Here is a 22,169-nt window from a genome sequence, read left to right on the forward strand (position 1 = left end):
TGACTGAAGTTTGGTCCGTTTACAGCATCCTGCCATGCGATTGCATTTGTCTCTAACCATCAGGAACCCTCACGTTAACTTTTATTGAGTGGAAAAAAGTTAGCGTTCATCCTCCATGTTAACTGTGTTTATTTTATCCTAACATAGCTGTGTCGCTAGCGATCACGTAGCACATCATTATATACCAGCTAGCCCAACTTCAGTAACCCTACAAACGTCACTGCTGTTTAGTTTCCTGTCTTCATTTATGTTGGAAGTGATAGCAGAGCTGTACGTTTGAATTTGTTTCAGAAATCTCTCAGTCAGAACATGCTATATCATGTTTAGGTGGAAACTAGCGAGCTAACTTCCTGCTAACTTCTAACTCTGTTAAATTAAATAAATCCTGTTTTCATGGATGCCTGGATGTTAAACTTAATTGTTACACCTGGTAAAGCAGCAACGCTGATCATTTTATTAAAGATGAAAGAATTTAGAAAGTTTTTAACTCTCAGCAATGATGCAGTGTTCGTTTGACTTCTGGATCTGCAGCGAAGTTTGGGCCCAGACACGGCTAATGACGTCAGATTTAAAGACCGGATAGACTTCCAAGTTAAACATATCCAACTCCACAGCTTACAAAACCAAAAATAATGGCATCTATTTGTTTATTTTCATTTTGTTAATTTTTAAACTCAGGGGCGTGGTCTGTTTGACTGACAGGTGGATGGCAATGCAGGCGGCTGTAGGCTAGGCTTCAGCTCAGCTAATTGGAGTCCCTCATCTGGCCCTCTGGACATGCTGCTAGGCTTTAGTACGCTGAGTTTAGCGTTTACCGACTCTAAATTCCCATGATGCATTCAGTTTTTCCTTTCCAGTCACCTTTCTCAGTCACTATGTGTTAATAGACCTCTCTGCATTGAATCATATCTGTTATTAATCTCTGTCTCTCTTCCACAGCATGTCTTTATCCTGTCTTCCTTCTCTCACCCCAACCAATCACAGCAGATGGCCCCGCCCCTCCCTGAGCCTGGTTCTGCCGGAGGTTTCTTCCTGTTAAAAGGGAGTTTTTCCTTCCCACTGTCGCCAAAGTGCTTGCTCATAGGGGGTCATATGATTGTTGGGATTTTCTCTGTATTACTGTAGGGTCTTTACCTTACAATATAAAGGACCTTGAGGCGACTGTTGTTGTGATTTGGAGCTGTATAAATAAAATTGAATTGAAAATTGAATTAAGTTATTCAAAATTATTCAATATTCTCCATTTGGTTCATAGTTTGTTTATTTTTTTCATCTGAGTCTTTCCACTGTTAAGTTTGTTGTCTTTGTGTCTGAGTTGTCATGTTTCAGTTATTGTCATTCACCTCCTGTTTTATTTTGGTAGCAGTTTATTTCCTGTGCTTTTCATGTAGTTTTACTTCCCCTCTTGTGTGACTGTCTTGATTATTTTTGGCTGTGTTTCGTTACTCTTCTGTGTCCACTTCCCCTCATGACCTCCAGTCTGTGTATTTAAGCCTGACTCTTTCTTCATCATGATGTCTTTCCTGTATGTTCTCCCTGCTGATTGGTAGAATTCTGGTCTTCTTCAGTTTGAATTTGTTCAATTCAAAAGAATTTTTTAATCAAAATGCATCTTTAGTTAATTCTGTCCTTCTGAGTCTGCATTTGGGTCCATAAACAGAAATTTGTGACATTAGGAGTATTTTTATATGACATATAACATGGATTAGTGCATGGTGACTGCATCCATGTTTTATATACAGTCTATGGTTGAAACACTGATTTTAAGGCTCCTGATTTCAGCATACATGTCATTATGTTGTCTCTCTCACCTGCATGCTTTTGTAGCTCGTTCTTCTTTTCTTCTTTGTGAGGGTTTCCTGTTTAAATTAACACTGTTTTTATCATGCAAGCCAAAACATCCTCAAAACACACACACAAACACACACGCAGCAAAATGAGAGCTCACATTCAGCACATGTTTGAACACTTTGTGATCAAGGCCACATCTGTCTTGTCTTGGGTGCCTGCTGGCCTGCATCCATATGTGAAAACAGCCGTGCTTCTATTTCTAACGGCGGACCCCTGCACAATAATCACAGTGGTAATTTTAGGTTGCACAGCGTCAGCGATGGGACTGAGACATCATTAGCATGTGACGAAGGCAGCCACTGTGAGGGGTCATGGAGGGGATGCTGGCATCCTGCCAGAGTGCTGAACGAGACGTTGGAGATGATCAGACGATGAGGCTCTCGGAGCGCGTTAGCTGATCAGGGTTATTGATCAGAGGCGGTTTGGTCTCTCGTTTGAAGGTGAGCAGCTGTGGGCAGGTCAGTGGGAGGCTGGGTTGGGCTCGGTCAGGGCGAGGCTGTTTGCATGCTTGCCGTGGTGCTGATGATGAGGACAGCATTCACACCTCCGACCCTGTTCATACCCTGCGTGCTGGTACTTGCCCCTCAGTGGGGTGTGGGGGCATGGTGGGGGAGCCCGATCAGCCCTCAAGTGTTTCTGCATTTCTAGACTGATTTTGCTGACGATCAGTGAAACCGCTCGAACCTGCCAACCTCTGCGCTCACATGAATTTAGACTGGGTCGAATTTCAATTTCATTAAACCCCTGACAGTTTTACCATGTGCTTCTGAAGTATCAGAGGCACGGCACATCTGTTGCCTTCTCACTTTTTTTCCATGTATTTCATGCCTAAGCTGACGCTAGACAAGCCCAGCACCTGTCTACATTTTAATGCCAAAAAGAAATGCGCACACACACACACACACGTGCATGCTCCTAAAGCCCGCATACACACCACAGCTGCAGCCCACTCTGCACCTCTCAGCACAGCTCTCCAGCAGCAACAGTACGAATGAGTCAGGAAAATGTGTAGGTGGACTCCACATTCAACCCAGTCATTAGAGGAAGGAGGAGAGTGTGTGTGTGTGTGTGTGTGTGTGTGTGTGTGTGTGTGTGTGTGTGTGTGTGTGTGTGTGTGTGTGTGTGTGTGCAGAAGGGGGAGGGGGCACAGGTTCTGAGTAGCTTTTAATTCTGGCTGTGCTTGTAATGTTTCACTGTAAGAGGCAGTTCATGTTCATGGATTTGGGTTTGCTAATTGCAATTACTGCTCTCATCCTTCCTGTAGCTCGGGATTAAAACGCTCTCTCTCTCCTCGGCACTAATTAAAGGATCAGTTTGGACAAATGAGCAAAGAAACATATTTTATTCTTGTGTGACGTTGGCTGAACAGGGATCGTATGAAAATTAACATTTATAAAGTACTAAATTTATTATAAATATATGGTGTCTCTACACAAACGCCACTGAACTATACTTTTAATCTTTTAATCTTCCAGTCTCTGTTGGAGGACGGCGTGGATAGGCCCCCGGTGAATTTTGGCAGTATTACTGAAGTACAGTTTTAATGTACTTGTGTTTTACTACAGTAACCCCCCTCAGAGACATTTATACTGGCAGACTTCAGCCAGTATTATCACCAAGGACCCCGGACACTCACTCTCTCCCCCCCTCCCCTCTGGTAAATGCTACAGGCTGTCAAACATGCCCCACCTCCACCCTGACTGAAGGTTAACTGTTAACCTTTATGGACATTTTCACTGTAGTTATAAATAACATTCCTCCCTCTATTAATAAACCGTATTTATTATAGTATAATGCAACCAACATTCCTACCTCTGGTCTCTACCACTGACTACATTGCACCTGACATTGCACTGACCACTTGCTCCTTCATATTGTTGTCATGGTCCGTGGGAGTGTCTGCTGGGAGGTTTTCCACCTGTGGCAGCTGGTCCTCCCGTTTTTGGGTGGGACCTCCAGCACCTCACCTGTGATTCATCTGCAAGCAATCAGCAGGAGAGATTCTTAAACCTGTGCAACCTGCTTTCCCAGTTCGTTATGCTTTCCACAGTGGCAACTACGCTACATGTGAAATGTGGGGCTGCATGAGAGTCGAAACGGTTGTTCTGCAAAGTGCAAAAAAATATTTTGACTTTTTACTGAAATATAAGTTAAAACTCTTCACGTAGCTTAACAGCACACATATATTCAAATATATTTAAAGTGGGGTTAGTGGGGGTGTTGCAATCCAAAGCCCCTCCCCCTGCTAGACACACCCATGGTTCCAGAGTATTCTGCTCTGTGCCATTTACTTTAATCTTTAGCTACTTATTATTTTTCATATTTACACTATAAAGCTGTAACAGACACAGAGGAAAGGACTCATATGCAGCACAGCAGGCGGCAGAGTAAAATCCAAAGCAGGCAAAGGTCACACACAGGTAGACGGTTGGCAAACACCTCCGACAGGGAGCAGGTAAAAGGTCAAAAAGAAGCAGCAAACAGAAAAACTTAGACCCGCTGAGAAAGCAGAGGACAACAGGTGAGCGTGACTTAGTTTGGATGAACGAAGGCAAAGAGAAGCGTGCACCCAGGACGAGTGTGTGGGAACAGGTGTGGCAGTTAAAACACAGGTGATGCTAATGAGGGCGGGGCAGACAAAGGCAGGAAGTAAAATGTGCAGACAGTAAACAATAAAAAACAGGAAATAAATCACTAATATTGAATAATGAAACAATAATGTGAATCAATAATTATGATCCAGTAATATCATGATTTTGAGTAATGAGTACAACCTGTATACTATTACTAAAGCAGGTAGAAATACTTCTTTCACACATTTATCTAATACAGAACTCAAAATGCTCTTTCTGATTTCACTTTCTCAGATTGTTCTGGAAAAACTGTAAAAGCAAAAATGTGTGTGAGATGCTTCATGAAATGTTTTTGTGCTTATACATTATTTACAGGACTGCTGGTGTCAGGTCGCGGTGTCCTCAGAGAGTCCTGTGGGACGCTGGATGAAATCTGTACTAACAGCCTTTAAAGACTGAAGGCCACTTTAGCCAGTACAGTCAGCATCCCTGTCCAACAGACGAGACGCCTCAGACGAATCAGGAATGACCTTAGCGGCGCAGCTTGGCACAAAGTCGCACGCTTCCGTTGGCACTCAGTCTGCACTGTTAACTGCTGTCAGCTGTAACTATGGCAACAACCAGGAGGGAGACGTGGACTCAACAGCATACCCACGTTATGTTCACGTCTCTGCATTGATTATTGCTCAGCAGGTTCAGTTAAAGTTTCAAGCTACTGGTGAATAAATTGTAATTATATTCTAGTTGTTGTTTATTCATTTACTGATTGATTGATTGCCAGTTTTGTATAGATAGATAGAATGATTTTATTTCAAATATGTAAATATAACTGAAATAACACGAGCAAAGAAAAAATTAAAAACATCAAGTTTTCATGAAGATCTCTGTCTACACAATGTTTATGCTCGAAAGCAGTAGGATAAAGTTTACACTTTTTCTGCTCCTACCCCGTTAGTTCACATTCCTTCATTTACAAATCAATATTCAGAATTGATTATATACAAGTGTAGACTTTATACAAGTCTACACTTGTATATAATACACACATAAAACAATTTAAGCTCATAAACCAAAACAACAACAAACTACATTTTTACATAAACTAATCAAACTGTGATTAACACCCACAAAATCTCTGTGAAAATAATCTTTTTATAACATATCTATCTATCTATATAGATATGTTAAAAGGGAGTTTTTCCTTCCCACTGTTGCCAAAGTGCTCATAGGGGGTCATATGATTGTTGGGTTTTTCTCTGTATGTATTATTGTACGATCTACTTTACAATATAAAGCGCCTTGAGGCGACTGTTGTTGTGATTTGGAGCTGTATAAATACAGTTGAATTCAACTCAATTTGGATTCTTTTTTTTGCCAGTTTTGTATAGTCGACTAATGAACCCGTTGATAGTTTGGAGCTTTTAAGGGAAACGAATGAATAATTTTTTTAACTATTTCTTCTTCACTGTGATTGAACTTTAAGCTGTATAAGTGCCAACAGCTGCCTCAGGTTTGTTAAAACATCTCCTTAGTTTCAAATGTCCTTTAAAAAAGTGCATCACATGAATGACCTTATATTAACCATAAAGTTGATTTGCTTTACTTGTGGTTGTGTTCTGTGTGAAAGTGGACTGTGTACGTTTTGCTTTTCTGAGTTTGTTTTTCAAAGTTGTTCTACAGGCTTAGTCTTGGTAATATTGCTAGAAAACACTGCATACATTTTCAGTTCTATGCAGATGATACTTTTATTTATCAGTGAAGCCAGGTGACACAAACTGATTAGTTAAATTACAGGAATGCCTCAAAGACATAAAGACCTCGATGACCTGGATGTTTCTTCCTGTTAAATGGGAGTTTTTCCTTCCCATTTTTTGTTGTTGTTGTTTAAAGCTCCTTGAGGTGACAGTTGTCGTAAATTGGAACTATATATTTAAAAAATTACACTGAAAATTAGCATAGTGTATTTATTTTATTGTTTGTTTTTCATCTGTCATTATTGATAATTTCCCAATACTGAGGATAAAGAAAGTCTTTCTCATCGTCTTTAATATTACTTTTCTGTTTGCCACCACTCGGGACATGGCCATCATGTTTGTATCTCAGACGGCTCATTCTGCCTTGACCCTGATCACACCGAGCGCCCCTCCAGCTGATGCGGTCCAGCATTCCACATTCCTCATGGCTAGCATGCTACAGCTGAGGAACAACAACTGCCAAAGCATCCCGGGTGGAGCTCAGGCTGTATGTCAACATGAACATGTCATAGGCTGTTTAACTGAGATGAATACACCCTGAGTGGCCTGAGGAAGGCACCAAAAGCCCAGTACCACCAGATCCACTTTTTCTTTAGTCAGCTCTGGGTGCCCGTGTCCTCCCACAGGATCTCTGCTGGGAGGAGCAAGCAACGCCCAGCTGATCAGGAGAACAGAGCCTACTGGACGGACCTCAGTCTGGTTCACAGGCACCAACGTTCTCATATGAAGTTCATCATTTCTGGGGCTGAAAAGGTGAATAATCAGTTTGAAGTATTGACCGGTCAGCATTCAAAGCTCCACACTGACAAACTTGGAGAGAGATTATAACACAAGCAGACGCTTAAATGAGCGTCGAGCTGAGACTGACTCCACGCCGTGGAGGAGAAACACTTGCAGATGTTGCTGATCAGCTCGTGTGGACCAGGCTGCGTTTTAAACTGTTCGTCTTGCAGCGTTCTGATGACTGAAGGGTTTTTTCTATGTTATGTAAAACACACTTTTACACTCTGCAGCCCGGGTTTGCTGCCTCTGCTGCATTCCCCTGACACTCCTTAACCTCTCTCTGTTTTCTCTCTCTCTCTCTCACACACACACACACACACACAGTCTGCCCAGCCTCCTGAGCCCTCCGTGACTCCAAAAATATAAAGAGGAAATGCTTACACAGTGATATCATATTCAGCAGAAGGACCAAAAAGACTTGAAAAAGTCTTCAAGTTGAACTATTTTTCCTTCCACCAACATTTCCATATGTCTTCACACTTTACTCATACGAGTTATCCAACTGGGCAACTTCCAGTGCATTGATTGTAGATGGGAAAAAATGCTGTTACTGACTTACTCGATACATCAGTATACACTGAAACAGCTGTGCCCACTGATTCCTGCTCCATGATCCAAAGGTGACCTGGGCTATCAGTTCAATTCAATTTCTTTCTATTCAGTTTTATTTATATAGCACCACAACAGCTGCCTGAAGGTGCTTCAGATTGTACAGTAAAGAGCGTTCCATCAGACGACCCCCTGTGAGCAAGAGTGGGAAGGAAAAAAACTCCTTTTTAGCAGGAAGAAAACTCAAGGCTTTTAGGACTTCCTGATAATAATGAATTACAGTAGTCCAGACTAGAAGTAATAAATGCATGAACTAGTTTTTCAGCATCACTCTGAGACAGGATGCTTTAATTTTAGAGATGTTGCACGAATGCAACAAAGCAGTCATACATATTTCTTTAATATGTGCATTAAAGGACATGTCCTGGTAAAATATGATCCCAAGTTTCCTGTCAGTGTTACTGGAGGCCGAGGTAATGCCATCCAGAGTAAGTATGTTGTTAGATACCAGGTTTGTAAGATTTTTTGATGACAATAACCCGTTTAATCTGAATTTAGAAAAAGGAAACTGGATGTCATCCAGGCTATTCAAACATGCCGTTAATTTAACAAATTGATTGTGTCATCTGGCTTCATGGATAGATAAAGTTGGGTCTCATCTGCATAGCAATGAAAATGCATGCTGTGCCTTCCTAAGCATGTATAATGTAAACAGGATTGGTCCTAGCACAGAACCCTGCGGAACTCCATAATTAACCTCAGTGTGTTTCGATATGTTTCACATGTCAAAATAACAGACACAATACGAAGTTTCCACTTCTGGCCACTGACGGGTCTCAATTAAAGGGTCAAGTCCTGCAGCAAACGTGGGATTTTTTATGGACAGATGCAAAAACTCAGATCTCTGTGCCGCGTCTTTTCTGTTTCAGTTTCATTCACATACAAAATGTTTCAGGTTCGTTTTTGTTTGTTTGTTTGTTTATAAGAATTTGTAACAGCAACAACAATAAAACATCAACAGTTGAATAAGTAGTGTAACTGACACAATGAAGAGACTGAAGCCTAAGAAGAAAATGCCAAACATGAGGCCCATAAGCCAGAAACAACCTGTCAGATGCTACAGTGTAAACTTTGAAGTATTTTGTACCTGGAAGCAGGAGAGTGGATCAAGCCCTGAGAGCCAGTGGGCCTGTCAGTGTTTCAGCCTCATTTTTATGCTTAAAGAAACACTGATTGGGATCAAACTGGGAGGTACGTGTCCCATAAACAGTAAAATATAACTGCATGAATAAATACAAAGAAAAACAAATGCAGATAATTCTAAAGTAACACAGTGTACGTCCAATCATGCTCTCTGGCATGCACAACTAAGCAGACTGGTTTCAGTCAAGGTTTGAAGAAAGGACTGAGGTTGTTTTGGAAGAGCACTGCTCAGCTGAGGAGGAAGAGACTAAAGTGACCTCTGCTGCTTTTAGGGTTCGTGTGTCTGTGTGCGGTCGTATGAAATGAATCACATTTAAATAAGGTGAGGCTTTTCAGAGGCCCATTTATATCTGTTAGCGATCTGTACACGTATGTTTGCTTTTATGAAAATCTGTAGTAGCATGACAGAGTTTGTGTCTGCTCTTGTGTTTGTGGCAGGACAGTAAACAGGCCAGTTGCTCACAAACTCTTGGAAAGTAAATAAACCGAAACAGCTTGAGGCAATTTTTTGGATTTCTAATCGTCATTCCATCCTGCAGATCGACCCTGCTGCAGTCCAGGCTGCTCCATCGAGGACTTTCAGTTCCACTGCATACAGACGTTTCTCTGCTTAGCTGGGTGAAGATGCAGAGGTTGGTTCTGTTATTTTTAACAGTTTGCATTGAGAGGACAAAAAAAGACGACTGTTTCTTCTTATTTCTCAGCTGTTTAGGAGTGAAACAGCATCTCTGTGTGACGGGGAAGGCTGCCAGACTATATTTACTTCTCTTAGTACCCTTCCAGCATACAGCATGATCTTTAGTTACATAAAAAGGAAAATCAATAACACACACACACACGCATACGTTCCTTCATGCAAACCTTTGAGTGGAGTCTCAAGGCAAGATTGTTTCATAAAAACATAAATCCTACATTCATATTCACCGCTGTGTGTTCTGTGTTTGTTTCTCCTCCGCTCTCTCTCCATCTGCTCCACGTTTTGTGTCTCATATAACATTTTCATTTCTCTTCTTTTTTTTGGTTGTGTTTCATTTGCTGACAAATTAAGGCCATAATTTCTTCAGTCACCCTGCTAAATACTGATCAGTTTCTACATACATGCAGCATTTTTTTAGATTCAAGAGAAGCTCATCCGGGTGCAACCACCCGTCATCAGCCACTGAATCAGGTGCCGTCGAATTCAAATCCTGCATCTGAAAGCAACTGTTGTCCTCAGTACAAAGACTGTACGAGTGAGTGGCAACTACAGACTGTATTTAAAAGATGGAGCACCATGGTGCCAAATACTGCTGCTAAGTTAATTATTAACATTGGTGGTATTTTCATAAGCCTCTCCGGGTTTCTAAGCTCTCCTCCATAATGTTCTATTAAATCATGTTTAATAGTACCGAGTGCTCAGTTAGCTATCGAGCAGCTCCTTAGACCTTATTAGGACCACAGAGATACAGAAGCTGAGCACCAACGGAGACGACCCTCCACCGAATGAAAACAGAAAAAGAAAAAGCCGCCTGTCCTATAGTCACAGCTTGACCACATGTTGATGGTTCTCAGAGTGTCATTTCGATGTTAGCACATGCTGGCTAATGCTAACAGGGTCTTGTAAATCAAACACTTCAGAGTCCTGGCTCTGAGCTGGTTGGACTGTGTGAAAGTGTTGTGTGATGAGGTGAGCGAGGTGAGGTGCTAATAGAAAACAAATTACAACAGCTGTACTAGATTCAGATTTCACAACTGACCTGTAACGATACCGTCTGCTGTTCTGTGCAGCTGTGTATACAGGTGTGCCGTGAAATTTTGGTTTTCCATTTTGTCTACGAAGGAAGCCCCAGCGTGTGAACCGCCCTCCTCCATCGTCAGCCAACCACGCTCCCTCTGCAGTTCAGTGGGTGTAAAATGTGACTTTTACAGCATGTGAAAGTGTTTGATCAGCTGACCTTGTTGTGATGCCAGGCAGGAACCAGCTGGTCGAATGTGTTGTCTGAATACTTCAGAAAGTAAAAGTCTTTATGGTTTAGACATCCGAACAACCCCGGTGGAAAGGTGGGATGAAAGGCGGCCTCTCGCAGAAATGTAGGAGATGCAGCTTCATCTGAATATGTGTGAAAAGTGACAGAAATAGTTGTGAAGAGGGAAGACGAAAAAGCAGAGGGCACGAGAGAGGGAGAGCCGGGTTCTTTTGTTGCCTTCAGACTGTCGGCATCGAACGTCCTTAAAAACTTACTGAATTTTCAGAAAGTTAATGCAAAGTTTTGTGCTGGCCGAATTTCGAGGCTATTCCAGCGCTTGACAACCAGCTCTTCAGTTGAGTTTGGAGTACAGGGTGCGTGCATTAAAAGGACACACCTGACATTATGTTGCAGGCCAGATGGAACAGCATGACATTTCATCCTGGTCAGACTCTGGGGAAGTTTCTCTCTTCTCACCTGGACGTTTCACATTCCCAAACTCAGAACGAGCAGCTTTGAGCTCAGTGAGAGAAGGAAACCCTGCTGCCTGCTTAAATCAAGCCACAACTCTTCATGCACATCCAAAACATTGATTTGCACTTAACACTCTTTCCTTACTTCCTCTCAAAACTCACAAATCTGCTCCGGCACGCTCCGAATCTGGACTCTCGCGCCGGTTTGTGATTGCTTTTTGTGTTGTTCTCTCCCAGTGGCTTCCATGCTTCAGTGTGCAGTAGTCACAGCTAACATCCAGACACATTCAGCATGAGGAAGCTAACACACACACACACACAGAGGATGGGTTTTCCCACTCAGCTCATGAATGTGTAAGGCCCTCTGAGCCTAAGGGGGGGCGGGACTCAGCAGCAGCACTGCACAGCAGTTTGCATCACTTCACACATCGACTGATCAACATAAGAAATGGGTCAGCGGGGTGGGGTAGAGGGGGGTCTTTGGAGGAGGGAGGGGAGGGGTTTTGTCAGGGAAATGGTGCTCCCGGTTTCTCAGGAGCTTGGCAAATGTTTTACAGTAGCAGCACTGCAGGGAGAATGGAGGAAGGGCATCAGGGTCAGCTGTTCCATCAGTGTTCAAATGCAACTTGTTCAGTTCAGTTCAGTTTTATTTACACAGCGCCAAATCACAACAACTGTCGCCTCAAAGTGCTTTATATTGGAAGGTAGACCCTACAGTAATACATACAGAGAAAAACCAACAATCTTATGACCCCCTATGAGCAAGCACTTTGGCAGCAGTGGGAAGGAAAAACTCCCTCCTAACAGGAAGAAACCTCCAGGAGGCTCAGGCAGGGGCTGAGTGTCTAATTAAAGATGTGCAGCAAAATCAGCCGTGTGCACTGAAACTACAACAGAGAGTAACACCGGTGCATGTCGGAACCGACTTCTTACTGTAGGTCAGACTGAACAGATAAGCAGAAGGTAACTGTAAACACAGAAAATCTTACCGAACAGGAACTGTGAAGAACTCTTATGAAGAGAGCAGAGCAAGCTCCTGGTTGTTTGACTTGTATGTGAATATACCACATATATAAAAAATGACCCAGCGCCAGGAGGTTTCAGGATCAGAAGACTTTATTTATCCCCAAGGGGCAATTAACAAACAACAGAGCAGCAGTTTGTGTTGTGAGGCTAATCGACCGTTCGCTGCTACAGCTTCACTGAAGAACGTGAGATATTTACAGTGTAGCTGTATGTTTCCAGTACCATTTAAACTGGGACATGCTGTACATACAGACTGGTTTCTACAGCTTGTGATTAAAAGATGAACACTATGCCTGCCGATGGTGTTAAGAGGTCACTATCACAGGTCACACTCCCACTCATCCATGCTTGGGACAGGCACTAGGGGCACACTGGCTTGTGACCCCCCTGCAGTGGCCGGGCTTCCTGTTTTTAATGTTCTACTTACTAAGAACATTTAATATTGATCCAAAGGCTGATCACACCTACAGCTGTTCAAGAACAGAAGACAGGCTGAATGAAAGCCGTGTGGCCGATCAGCCTCTGTGGGAGCAGCAGTCACGGCATCATCAGCCCAAAGCCAATCAAGAAGGCAGCTTGCCTTTCACATGCACGCAGCAGCCTGGATAATCATCTGCCAATCACTGACAGGAAGCCTGAATGGAAACGCAGGGGGTCCACACACTAGGCAGGCGTGCATTAACTCCTTGATTGCTGCTTTTAATCAATCAGTCAATCAATCAATCAGCTTCCAGCAGGTACAGGAAGCAGGATGGACGGCACTGTGCTGTATGGAAACGTGTGCATCAGCACTGTGTGATCCACAGCACCAGTGGAGCCGAGGTTTGGGAGCAGTCGGACCTGTCCTCCCCCCCCCCCCTCCCACACACACACACACACACAGTGAGATTTAGTGACAATAGGCACTAATCAGCAGAACTTTCCCTCCTTAAATCATTACAGGCCGAGCTTCCATCAGAGGGATTATTGTCCATTCATGGCTGCACATAGAGCTGCATTCCTTCTCCCACACCTAAGCCTCACTGTAATCCCATCCACGGAGCCGTTAGCAGGAGAACCCACACACACGCACTCCTATGTGAACACACATGCACACATTAAACCCATAGTTGGCGATTTAGCTGTGAAGATTAACTCCCGAAGTCAGATTATAGACAAACAGAAGCAGTGCTGCATAAGATATATGTGAGCGTGTGCATCCTGTATGCACCCCCGCCTCTCCCTGTGTACCCACACACGTGTGGATTATTAGTGGCTGCAGATCGATTAGAAAGTATGAAGGACGGTTTAATAAAAGACATAAAAATCCACTAATGACCACAATAGAATCTTTTTCTGAGACAAACGCACCAAAGCTGTGCTAGTCAGTGTTGGGGAGTAACGGAATACATGTACCGCCGTTATGTATTTAAAATACAAAATATGAGTAACTGTATTCCGTTACAGTTACCGTTTAAAAAGGTGGTATTCAGAATACAGTTACTTTGTTGAAATCAATGGATTACACGGCGGTACTTTCCTGTTTCATATTGTCGCGGGTCAGGACTGTTTGGGTTTTGTTTGTGCTGTTGTTCTGTTGTTCTGTTGTTCCAGGCGGCAGCTTTACGGTTGCCATGGTTACAGGGTGACGCTCTCTCTCTGCGACTGTGTGTTTCCTGGGTGAGAGAGCGCCTTTTTGTTGTTGTTGTTGTGCTAAGCTAATAGGCAGAATGCTACAGGCATGGCCCTAAAGAATGTAGCCTCATGGGCAGTGTAGTCCGTGCTGCAGCGAGAATGGACTACCATACCCGTTATGTGTCTGTGAGCGAGGGAGGGAGAAAAAAGTCCGAGCTGTCACCGAGCAGAAACGGGAGCTGGAAGCATGTAAATATAATAATAACCACTGCAGCCAAGAAGAGTGCCTGACGAGCCCAGCTGTAAGTAAGCTATTAAGACTCGACTGCACACTGTGTTCGTGTTTTCCTCCAAAACAATAAGTTCCGTTGGAGCAGCCTTTCAACGCCTCTCTCTGTCTCTCGCTAGCAAAGTTGACCCAGACAACAAAGTAACCTTTACTACGGTTCGGAGCCTGTCTTTATAAAGCCACAAACCTTCATAACTCTTAAGTAGACCCGTAAAAAAGCTACAACTTTTCCATGCCTGCACACCGACTCTCTGATGATGTCATTATCCAATAAGCCTCCTTTGTTTCTGACTTGGTTATCTGAATAACCCCGATATATAAAATACCTTTGCATACATGTGCAGAGGACGGCGCTGTTTGTGATCATGTGATTTGTGTGAACTTCTAAACTGTAATCTCCAGATCAGCGACCCGTACTACCAGACGAGGTCAGCATATCCAGGATATCTTTCCATTATCTGGATTTACTTCTCATCAGGATTATCGACTTGCTCAGTTACCTGATCTAGGAACATATAAAAGGGACCAAGTGTCTGAGAAAGAGGCTAAACACTGAACACAGAATGAAAGTAGCACACAGATAAAGCACTGTGCAGTAGTTCAGTGTTTACAACAGTGATGGATGTGTGAACACGTTAAACATTTTGGAAAAGAGCAAAGATCTTAATAAAGTTTATTTGACAGCACAAAGAAAAGCTGGCAAAAATAAATCAAGGAATAAAGCTGCATGTAAGAATTTATCACTGATGCTCATTCAAGACTCTATTAAAGCCTCAGACCCTCACATTCCCCTCGGTACGTTATCTATAAATACATAAGGAGGTCCAGATGCTGCAAATATACAAGAATAAAAGATTAGGATACTGTTAGCAGGACAATAACTATATACAATTGTATATGGCTTGTAAATAAATGCGTTTATAGATTAATAATTACCAAAAACGTGGTGGTCTGTCTCTTAATTTTAATTGGTCAATAAGCACTGCTGGATGTCAGTTTTATTTACACAGCACCAAATCACAACAAAAGTCGCCTCAGGGCACTTTATACTGTAAGGTCGACCCTACAATAATACATACAGAGAAAACCCAACAATCATATGACCCCCTATGAGCAGCACTTTGGCGACAGTGGGAAGGAAAAACTCCCTTTTAATAGGAAGAAACCTCCGACAGAACCAGGCTCAGGGAGGGGCGGGGCCATCTGCTGTGATTGGTTGGAGTGAGAGAAGAAAGACAGGATAAAGACATGCTGTGGATGTGTGATGTGAAAACCCAAATTCTGAACTGCTGCTAACACGACTGTGACTTACTCACCTGCGAGGTTCAGAAACGCAGCAGGATTTCATCTAAACCAGACAACCCTGACACAAAATCCTGTTCCATAGTGCAGGCATGTCAAAACCCTTAGAAGCCCACGGGAGCACCCGCGATCCTGTTTGCATATCTATTTAAATGCCAGTAGAATTGCAAGCAAATAAGTTAGCACAATAACTTTTTTGCATATGAAAATACAGGAGTTTTACTTACATATCATACATTCAACTTGTCCGAGCCCACGGTTTCCTTCCAGTCACAAACTCCAGACACAAACCGTTTTTGGTCCGTGTAGTTAGTTTATAACATCACACCTGTACTTAGAGCTGATCTATCTTATAGCTCGCATGTCCGGGTTTTGTTAACACTTAAAGTCAGCAGCAGTATATTTATATAATTATCCAACTTTTATAAATGCTGGTAATTGTTCTGTCAAAGAAGTCAGTGCTCCAGTCCTGATGGGTGATCAGGTGACCCTGAGTCCTAACTTAGTTATGCTGCAGTGGGTGTAAGCTGCTGGGGGATTCCCATGATGCATTGAGGGTTTCTTACTCACCCACTGTGAGTTTGTACACCTCTCTGGCTCTCTTCCACAGCGTGTCTTTGTCCTGTCTTCTCCCTGAGTCTGGTTGCGTCCCCCTCTGTTCCGTGTCGCGTTGTCCCTCATGGTCGTGTGCGTTTCCTTGTGTCTCCCCTGAGCTTTTAGGTTCTCCCAGTATAGAGTTGTATCGCTCCCTGTGTTCCTGTTAATAAAGCCGTGCCTTTTGAGTTTATCCCCGTGTGTCTTGAGTCGTGCGTTTGGGTCCTCTCCTGTTTACACACAACCGAAACCTGACAGGTGCTATATAAATAAAATCTTTTTTCCCACTTTCGCCAAATGCTTAGTCATAGGAGGTCGTTTGCCTGCTGGGTTTTTTCTAGATTATTGAAGGGTCTTTACCTTAAATTAAAAAGAATTTTGAGGTTGTTGTATAAATAAAAGTTAATTGAAATTTTCTATTGGGATGTTAACATTGGCAATAATTTAGCATCGTTTAGTACCGCACAGCTTTATATAAAGCCTACGATCAAAGTACTGTAACTTTCACGCTTTCCACCAAGTCAGTCTGTGTATTTTTGTACACCATCCAGCACCTGCTAACGTAAGGCTGAGGCGGGACGTGGTATCGTAAAGCAGGGTTCCTAACAAACTGTGACGTTTTGGGAGTGAAGATGTTTTGGCTCCACGGGTGAGTAAACCTTTACGTTTCACCGAGTTTCTCTCGTGTCCGGAGAGAGAAGCCCTGCAGCTCCGAGCGCACAAACAAAACATCTCCGAGCAAACGCACAACGATAATTAGCGATCCAAAGACTTACTACGCCTACTTAACCGTGCTCCCTTCTTAAAAGTCCCAGGGCAAGAGGATACAAAAGGAGCGCTTATGAAAAATGCATCCGGGAGACCCTCTTATCTTTCATTAGGATTGCTTTGTTTTGTTCTGCTAGCCAGCCCTGTTATTACTCTTCCTCTCCAGCCCCACGCTAATGACTCATTCTGCTCTTTCACAAAGTATTCCCACTAAAACAACAGCCAGCCGTCCTACTCGCACACAGTCGTGTGTGTATAATCTTCAGATGATATCACCGAATGATTTCTGGAGCTCATCAGCTTGACAACGAGATGTCGAGCACAGACGTTCAGCGGCGAGACACTGTGACAAAAGCCATTATAACGCGAACATGTACAGTGTGTCTCTGGGTGCAGCGGGTGGTGCTCAGACTCAGAATGAAAGCAGGCAGGAGACACTTTGGTGGAGGAGAAACAATCATTCAGAGCATTTCACGGCAGGGAGAAGAATATGAGCGAGCGACGGCCTCATGCTGTGTAGGTGTCATGATGCGATATGCACACCCTCTCCATTCATTCGAGGCTGTGAAAGCATGCGGCTCGGTGATAACATTTTACCCGACGAGATCTGCGCACAATCTGATTCCTCCCCACCACCACCAGCACCACCAGCTGCACCACCACGCCGCCTGTTCTGGGGAATGAAAGCGTGAGATATGCAGTGGCTCTCATTCAGCAGCCTGAGCCAGTTTACTCACTAATCTGTGCCACCGTTGGCCCTTTGCTGTCTTTGCGTGGGGGGGGGAGAGCGGGCTTTGTCTGCTGTATTTAACCCTGAGCGCTGTTGCGTTGGCTTCTCCTGAGTCTCTGCCAGCGGCCAAACACTGGTAATGCAAATTGTCCTCGGCTACGCTGACAGAAAAATTACCAAAATCTCCTTCTGCATGTGGATTCTGAAAGACTGAAGGGCTGCAGACGTTGTTTTCTGTGTGCGTTCGTGTTTATGCTCATGTTTATTTTTACACAAACAAAAACATTCAGTCGAAAAATCGAACAAGAGCTGTTTAATGTCGTTACCCTGAAATTTTATTTGTCTTATTTTGGTGCAAACCGGCGCACAGGAACGACAGAGGGACATCTACAGAGAGCCGAGAGGTTCGTTCCAACGTGCAAAATTAACTTCCAAAAATCCAGATTGAGTGGATGTTGCCACAGTGGCATGCTCACCGGTTTCTGGGCTCAAGCGGACATCAGAGGAACTGCAGCTTGTTTTTCCTTTTTAGCACGTGCAGAGGAGGGAGAGTGGCTACAGTGGGCAAAACAGAGAAAGATGAAGTGAAGGTGTCATGAACCACGGTTCACGCACACAAGAGGAACCCAAAGGCAGACTCAACACAATTCTACATGAACTATGTACAAGTTTTATTGGTTAACAGAAAAGACACGGAACAACCAAGGGAGGCGAAAATTTTACTTGCAACCGGGAAGACAAAAGCCAAGGGAAGCCGTAATCGGGACTGTGGGAGGCTGCAACGGAAAGGGGAAACAATTCCTAGTGTGCAGGGGAGCAGAGAGTCACAGCAAGGCAAGGTTCGAATAGTCAGGCTTATAATCAGAGCCGGACTGTACGACTCGGAGGGGGAGGGTGTCCGTGGGAGTGAATCCGAGGAGGCAGAGACGAAGACTGGAGGTATTCTCTGGCATCCAAACGGGCAGGTGGCAGGCATAAAACACCGAACGGTAACCTGAGCACACAGATGCAGGATTAATACGGGTTACAGAATACTTGGATTTACACAGAACTTACACGGAGCCAAGTTACCACTGAAGGGCGACTAACGGACTGGCGTGGAGCAGCCGTCTGTGCTGGGTTAAATAGTCCTCCTGGTAATTGCCTGGATTGGGATGCAGGTGCGATGGTGACAGCCCAACCCGAGGGTGTGGCCGCCGGGGCAACCCAAACACTCCCCGGACACTGAGCCACGGATCATGACAGATGGAGGACGTGCAGACGGTTGGCGCAATAGAGGAAGATGCTAGGATAGGAGGAGATGGAGGCAGATGATCCGCTAAAGAAGAAAGAAGAAGAAACTGGAGCACCAGAAAGGTCCTGCCCAGGTTATAACCCAGGACCCTGCTGACCCCCGCCTCACTCTGCTCACATGTCCTGTACGAATCTTCCCATCTCTCCCTCTGACACAGCGCTGCCTTCGGTTTTAATCCTTCCACCGACCCAGTGTCCACCTGCAGGCTCAGAGCTCTTTGTACTCAGCTGATGTAATAAATCAGTTTGACATGTACGTGGGCTGCAGCAAGAACATAAACTGTTAAACAAATAAGCTCGATAATAAATCTGACAATCAGCAACTTTAGCATCTGGACTTTAGGACGATTGGCTCCTCGTGGTCCTGAATCAGCTCAGAACTGATTTATGAGAAACCAGAGGAGCACCTCTGTGGATCTGCTGCTGGATATCTGAGAATAAACCAGTTTTTTCAAGGAAATGGAGCAACGCGACCCGAGTTAGTCTCACTGATGTGTTTTTAGCTTCACTTTTTAGTAACTTAATGTGGTCAAAGACAAAGAAACTGTCAGGTGTATACATTATACATGTATTTGAGAGCATGAGGAAAAGATTTTTTATGTCCTTAATAAAAATGAATGTAGTGCTAACGCCGTCCCTGCTGTGAAGCACGGCGGCAGTACCATCATGATGTGGGGGTGCTTCACTTTGGCACAGATGGTCCTTACAGGAAACTCCTCTAAAGCTGGAGTGAGGTTTCAAAATTCAGCATCAAGACAACCTGAAGTCACCTGCTGACACCTGATTCTTCGAAATTCCTCGAGTGGCCCAGTCGTAACTCTTAAAATCCACAAGTCTAAGGAAAGACCTGAGGACAGCAGCTCGTGGACAACATCTGGATCTGCTGGAAGAGTAAGATAAACTGTCCAGATGCAGACATGCAAACCCTGCAGAGGTTTCCTCGGGATGACTCAGAGCTTCACTGGCTACCAAGGAAGCTCCCACAAAGCTTTCAGTTATGAGAGGTTATAATGTGATAATTCCTTAACTAAAGAGTAATTTATACCACAAGGCCTCTAATGGCCTCTGATGATAGAAACAGTGTAATGAGCGCAATTTACCTGAAATAAACTCTGCTGCATCCTGGAGGAGCTCGACACTCTCTGAAATGGCTGATTAGTATTTTCGGTGCATACACTGTAAAAAAAGTCAGTAAAATATACGGCAAAACACCGTCAAATTCCAACGGTAATGGAGCGTAAAACCAAAAACTTCCTTTTACTGTATTAAATAGATTGAATAACCGTTAATTGTGAGACTGGATAAAACTTTGTTTTTTACTGTAATAAAATGTTGAAATTATAAATATTGTCTGTGAAAACAAATAAACATGCATACATTTTACAATTAAATATTGTAATGTTGAAAATGTCTGAAAAACTTAGATTTTACGGTATTATTTGAGCAAAACTACATCTTTTGGGGTTGTGCACATTGGAATTCACAGTATAAAGCTGTAGATTTTTAAGCAAACAAAAACATTCATTTTCACAGAAGCAAGATGTTAAAAAAATAGGGTCCACTGTAATAATACAACCAGTAAATACCATTAAAAAAAAAAAAAAAAGCAAATATCAGCAGTGAAAGACAATAAAATTGATAGTATTTTTTTTATTTTAAAATTCAGATACTGATATACAGATTAAAAGTTAGGCCTGCAGTATATCATTGTTAACCTTCTGATTAAAAAAATCAACAGCAAAAGAAGATGTTAAAAATAAAGTTCATGGTTGTGAATAAAATTGATTTCAATAATCTTTTTTAATTATTATTTTAAAACAACTTGATGTTGTTGTGTTTCACGCCATATTATCAGACCACCTTAAGTGGGTCCGCCTTAAATTTTGAGTTTGTGTGATCGCTGTTGATTGGTAGCTAAACTGCTGGTAAACTGTGTACAGAAAAAAAAATTCTGGTAGCAACATTGTGCAGTATGAGCGAACCATTTCACCAAAAAAAGGGGAAGCAAGGCAAGACGTGGCTGCAGCGGTCTGCAGACGTGACTTCTGATCAAATTCGAGCCTCCTCCTAAAGAAACAAAGAGCGACGTTACATTGCGGGATGACGTCACCTGAAAATGACCAATAGCGCGGCGCGCTGCTGAGCTGTGTGCCAACCGCTCTTTTTTTCATGCAGGAGACTCAAGTTGGCTTCGCTAACGGACACAGTTTTGAACTCGTATATTAGCGCCATTTATTGCTGCTTGGACCACAGCATCTTCGGAATTTGTAGACATCCTGGCAGCTTACAGTTAGTTCGAGGTGAGGTGAGTACATGCAACTTCAAGTTATCTCTGTTATAAAAATCCACCAGCCCAGCGTTTATAGATAATTTTAGCAGTTCGTTTTTTATGAGTGAGGTTGTGAATTTAGTTAGCATTTGTGAGTTGAGTTAGCATTACTGTCGCGAGGGAAGCATTGCTCTGGATTAGTTTCTGTGTTTGGCTGCTTAATTTGCTAGGGAGGAATTACCAAAGTACATGGAGTTATGTTAACCTGTAATTTCTGTGGTAAGGTAGTTCAGTCATCAAGGGGCTACGTGCTTCATTGTAAACTGCATCGGAATGAACCACGTTGTTTCTTTCGGTGTAAATATTTAAATATAAATGTTAATATTTTACACATTTCTTTGTCTGTCTCTAAATCTTATTTTGTCTTTATTATGATTAAAAAAGTTTGTTTTGTTCCTGCCCTTTTCAGACACTGAATTTGAGCAGAAACCATAAGGATACTCAAAGGACCTGTGACTCTCAGGAAATGGTGAGATTTCAGGTCATAATATTTTTTTCTTTTTTTTCCATTAAATTCATTTTCCTTTTTCCCTTTACAATATTGCTGTTTTGTTTTTGTAAACAGCATCAAATGAGAGGGACAGATGAAACAGTTTCAAGACAATGGCAGGAAAAACATGCTGAAGATTGAAACAAACCTTGGCTGGAAATATTTGGTATGTGTTTTACTGTAAATCAAATTGTTGAAAAACATTCAGCTACACTGCAACACAGGGAAACTTGATTTGCACTTATTTTGTTACTTTAATTTCTTGTCTCATTATTTTTGTCAGTTATTATTGTTTATGGTGTATGCCCTTCTTGTTTTCTTTCTGAATGCAGAAGGTATCTAGCCAGTCCACAATGAAAGCTTCGTTGCACCCCATGAGTCTTCTGGCAGAAATGATGGCACCTGTATTCTTTGGTTTCCCTAAACATCACACCCTGCCTGTTTATAGGAGGCTCTTCAATTAAGTCTGCACTGCGCTGTTTCCGTCTTTTTGCGCTGATTCTGAGCTGCAGGTTTTGTCTCTCTCCAACCAAAATTCGCCGAGCCAGCAGCAAAAGAAGCAGCAAACTACGCTTCACATTTGATCAATGTCGTCATGAATT

The 22,169-nt window shown here is 43.0% G+C and overlaps 1 long non-coding RNA gene across 1 annotated transcript; it reads left to right on the top strand.

Annotated features, from left to right (window-relative positions):
- Positions 1 to 21,473: 21,473 nt before the first annotated feature.
- Positions 21,474 to 22,009, top strand: LOC134624073 (uncharacterized). The gene is made up of 3 exons (XR_010093450.1): positions 21,474 to 21,546; positions 21,643 to 21,733; positions 21,900 to 22,009. It is a non-coding gene; the product is annotated as an uncharacterized LOC134624073 (long non-coding RNA).
- The last annotated feature ends 160 nt before the right edge of the window (positions 22,010 to 22,169 follow it).

Source organism: Pelmatolapia mariae, linkage group LG1 (assembly GCF_036321145.2).
Source record: "Pelmatolapia mariae isolate MD_Pm_ZW linkage group LG1, Pm_UMD_F_2, whole genome shotgun sequence".
NCBI classification, from domain to species: Eukaryota; Metazoa; Chordata; class Actinopteri; order Cichliformes; family Cichlidae; genus Pelmatolapia; species Pelmatolapia mariae.